This window comes from Oppia nitens, unplaced genomic scaffold (assembly GCF_028296485.1).
Source record: "Oppia nitens isolate AA-2021 unplaced genomic scaffold, nextdenovo-longstitch-racon4-pilon3 scaffold36_pilon_pilon_pilon, whole genome shotgun sequence".
In the NCBI taxonomy this organism is placed as follows: Eukaryota; Metazoa; Arthropoda; class Arachnida; order Sarcoptiformes; family Oppiidae; genus Oppia; species Oppia nitens.
Genome location: NW_026533217.1, coordinates 487,501 through 492,798, shown reverse-complemented (window position 1 = coordinate 492,798; position 5,298 = coordinate 487,501).

Sequence of the window (5,298 nt, the reverse complement as noted above, 5' to 3'; positions counted from 1 at the left end):
TGGCAGAGGCAGGGCAGGCATTTGGCAAAATTAGCATCTATTGTTTATGCCTGCCATTTTTAAAACCCTGGTAATAATACAATATTTTTATTGTTTAGTTTTATATACAGGTATATTAAAAAGCTATATATTTATTATACAAATTATTGAAATATATTCAATAATTTTATTCAAATTAATTGTATAAATATATAATACAGTATTTTTTTATTAAAAAAAATAAATAAATTTTGTCGTTAATTAGTGCCAATTGATTTGCATAGACTATATCTATACAAAAATATTTTTTTTATATAAATAAAAACTAAATATTATGTAATCATTATATTATTTCTTAGTATATAATCATTTATGTCAAAAATAAATGTAATATTTATTATTATATGAATATGTGTTATATTTTATTTTTATTATTATTAAGTTTTTTTGTTATGTAATTGATATTACTATTTGTCATTGAATTTTGTTAAATGTCAAACTGTTTTTCAGAGCCAAAAAAATAATAAATGTTAAATGTATTGTTTGATTACTAAAATTTTTTACAATATATAAAAAAAAATTGTTAACAATAGGTATGTTAGTCCAGGGATGTACTGTATCTAAACAATTATTATATAAAAAAACTAAAATATATTAGTTTAAACTCAAAATATAAAATGTATTTATAATAGTTAGATATAGAAATCATATATTGTATTGTATTTTTCAAAATTTTAATATATAATACTATTTCTAGAATTATTATTATTATTATTATTATTATTATTTTGGTTATAACAATAGATTAAATATATAGTATTTATAAAAATTTTTTTTTTTAAATTATAAATTTATTTTTTCATATTTTCTGAATATTTCATTATTTGATATTAATTTTTTTTATGTTAACATTATTATGCAATACTATGATGTATTGGTAGAAATATATAACTTTATATTTATTTTTTTTAAATAAAAAAGTATTTTTATTTTAAATTTAATGTTTTTTTGGTGATTACATTACATGATTACATAGTAATATAGTTATTATCAATCAGTTTTGTTTTGTATATATATAATAATAATATCTATATATTATTAATATAATAATTAATTAATTAATTAATTAATTATATCCAAAAAACATTTCAACTTTGTATTCAAACAGTACGGCCATCGAAAAATTCTTCATCGTATCGGCCAAACATTGACCGGTATATCGGGTACGGGTTTTGTGTGGCCGCCGCCGCAGCCGATTGTTGGCCATCAATATTATCCAACTCATCCTCGTCGTCATCATCATCAATGTAGTAGTAGTCACCGTAATTGGCCGTATCATCGATGATACCGACTTTATGGTAGGGTATATATATACCGGAGCCAAGTCGGCTGTCTGTCTGTCGGATTTTGGTCACAATTGTTTAGTTTTTGTAGTTTTGTTTTCAAGTTTTATAATAATAATAATAGTTTTTTCTGTGTAACTAATTTAATGATTAAATTTTTAGTTATATTTTTTGTGTAACATTTATTTTTGCACTTAAATACCAAATATTTGTTTTGTTAAAAATAATTAATTAATTGAATGTATAATATATTAATAGATGATATGATAATAATTAGTATACAAGAATTACTAAACTTTTGTTTTCGGTAACAAATTTGCCGATAATTTTAATCATCTGAACCAACAATACATACTTCCGTTTGTCGGTCATTGTTGGCCAACAATCGGTCGGACAAACGTTTTTTATCCAATGTCTGCTCTTTACTAATAATTTTGTTGTTTATATAAATAAATTAGTAAATCATGTCATCGTTGATGGCGTTATAAGCAATTTCAGTGTACAATACAGACCACCCTCTTTCACTCCCATCCCTCCCAATCCCTGTTACCTTTTGGGGGTCAACCAGCGGACAGTCCTAAAAATGTTTAGCAAATTGATTGTTAAATTTTTTTTATTGTTGTAATAGTTAAACAAATCGGATAACTCTTTTACCGCTGTCTTCCGGTACAGTATTTACGGGACTTTTGTTGTTTGGCTTCAGTTTTACCATCAGTTTTCTGGTGTTGTCGTCGTTGGCGTCTTTCCATTGACTGCTTCTCCGGTATTATTCACCCGTATTGGCCTCTGTTTTCTGTTATTGTTGTCCCGACTACTTCCCGATTGTGTCGGTTTTATCTATCTGTCTGTCTGATCATAGGTATTGTTGTCCGCGTCGTCCTTATTATTGTTATTAAAAATATTATTATAATCTTTAGGCTAAAAGTTAACCGACTCATGATTTTCATTGATTAGTTTATTAATGTTTTTCAGAACAAAATAATCGGGACTAATATAAGAGGTCATAGTTTTTATTTTAATGTATACTATACTATATCTCTCTCTCAGTCTCTCTCTCTCTCTCTCTCTCTCTCTCTCTCTCTCTCTCTCTCTCTCTCTCTCTCTCTCTTTCTCTCTCTCTCTGTCTCTCTCTCTCTGTCTCTCTCTCTCTCTCTCTCTCTCTGTCTCTGTCTGTCTGTCTCTCTCTCTCTCTCTCTCTCTCTCTCTCTCTCTCTCTCTCTCTCTCTCTCTCTCTCTCTCTCTCTATAAATAAAAAATAAAAAAATAAAAATTTCTTGTACTATTATTACTTATATTATTATTTTTAATAATTTATACTTATATAATAATTAATTAATTTATTTAGTTTTTCTATTTTCCAAAATTAATGATTTAATTTTTTTTATTTAAACTTAATTTTGTCGGTTATGTGTTTGAGATACAGTTGTTAAAAAGTTGCTTAGGAGGTGGGGTGTTTATACAAAACATATTAGGCATTGCTGGGGACCAATTAATAATTAACCTTTAAGAGAATTAATAGTATAGGTATTGTAGTTATTTTTATAGTTGTTTTATACTGCTATCTATGTATTTATTATTTAATAATAATATGTAAAAATTGTTAAAATTTTATTTGTAATAATTAAAAAACAAATACTTAGTTTTTATAAGATTGCTAAACACACAAAAAATAATAAGCTAGCAATTTTTTAATTACAAATTATGTATTAAATTAAATTAAATCTTAAAATTATCTATAATTAATAGATACTTTTGCTAATTATAGGATTTTATTATTTCTTTTGAAAAATTTTATTTAATAATATATATATATAATTAGTAATAACAATACAAATAATACTATAAAATAAAATATTTTTTCTTAAATTATATTTATTTTTCTAAATTATTGCAATTAATAATATGCTGATAATAATTAATAAATTAATTATAATATTTTTATATTTTTTGTTATAGATACAAACTTTTTAAGCTATTATTTTTAATTTAATATAACAAATATATTTAAATTATAATTTCGAATAATGTATATTTGTATTAATAATAATAATAATAATAATAATAATACAAATATACATTATTATTATTATTATTATTTTTATTATTATTATTATTATTATTATTATTATTATTATTATTATTATTATTATTATTATTATTATTATTATTTTGTATTTATATCTTTTATCATCTTAATCTTATTAATATTTTAATCATTGCTAATACAATCATATTGAACACAGTATAATTTATCGCAACAAACAGGTATAACTGTTTCACCGTTTTCATCGTCATAAGGTTTACAGCTATGACCCATTTTTACACAATCTTTATTAAATATAAAAATTTAAAAAAATAAATATTAAAAGAATATTTTTAAAAAATTTATTTAAATAGATATTTATCATAGATAGAAAGATAAATAGATAGATAGATAGATAGATAGATAGATAAATATACAATACCATCAGTTTGTTGGCTAAATGATATTTGCATTATAATTATGGCAAACATAAAACAATAACAAAAAATAATAGCTTTATTACTAAACATTGTTGACGTTTTATTTTATAAGATATAAAACTATTGAAACTTTCAAATAAACTATAGGTATGTAGTGATAGTGATTTGTGTGTATATACAGTATATATATAGTAAAAAATATTGCAAAATTTTTAGCGAATATATATAAATAGATTAAATTATTTTTAATTTACGTAAGTTTTTTGATAATTTAATATAATAGTTGAAAATATGTTTTTTTATAATACACATACACATACACATACACATACACATACACATACACATACACATACACATACACATACACATACACATACACATACACATACACATACACATACACATACATTAACCATATAGACAACAGAGAGAGAGAGAGAGAGAGAGAGAGAGAGAGAGAGAGAGAGAGAGAGAGAGAGAGAGAGAGAGAGAGAGAGASAGAGAGAGAGAGACAGAGAGAGACAGAGAGAGAGAGACAGAGAGAGAGAGAGAGACAGAGACAGACAGAGAGAGAGAGACAGAGAGAGAGAGACAGAGAGAGAGAGAGACAGAGAGAGAGAGACAGAGAGAGAGACAGAGAGAGAGAGAGAGAGAGAGAGAGAGAGAGAGACAGAGAGAGAGAGAGAGAGAGAGAGAGAGAGAGAGAGAGAGACAGAGAGAGAGAGAGAGAGAGAGAGAGACAGAGAGAGAGAGAGACAGAGAGAGAGAGAGAGAGAGAGAGAGAGAGAGAGACAGAGAGAGAGAGAGAGAGAGAGACAGAGAGAGAGAGAGAGAGAGAGAGAGAGAGAGAGAGACAGAGAGAGAGAGAGAGACAGAGAGAGAGAGAGACAGAGAGAGAGAGACAGAGAGAGAGAGACAGAGAGAGAGAGAGAGAGAGAGAGAGAGAGAGAGAGAGAGAGAGAGAGAGAGAGAGAGAGAGAGAGAGAGAGAGAGAGAGAGACAGAGAGAGAGAGAGAGAGAGAGAGAGAGAGAGAGAGAGAGAGAGAGAGAGACAGAGAGAGAGAGAGAGACAGAGAGAGAGAGAGAGAGAGAGAGACAGAGAGAGAGACAGAGAGAGAGAGACAGAGAGAGAGAGAGAGAGAGAGAGAGAGACAGAGAGAGAGAGACAGAGAGAGAGAGAGAGAGACAGAGAGAGAGAGAGAGAGAGAGAGAGAGAGACAGAGAGAGAGAGAGAGAGAGAGAGAGAGACAGAGAGAGAGAGACAGAGAGAGAGAGAGAGACAGAGAGAGAGAGACAGAGAGAGAGAGAGAGAGAGAGAGAGAGAGACAGAGAGAGAGAGACAGAGAGAGAGAGAGAGAGAGAGAGAGAGAGAGAGAGACAGAGAGAGAGAGAGACAGAGAGAGAGAGAGAGAGAGAGAGAGAGACAGAGAGAGAGAGAGAGAGAGAGAGAGACAGAGAGAGAGAGAGAGACAGAGAGAGAGAGACAGAGAGAGAGAGAGAGAGAGAGAGA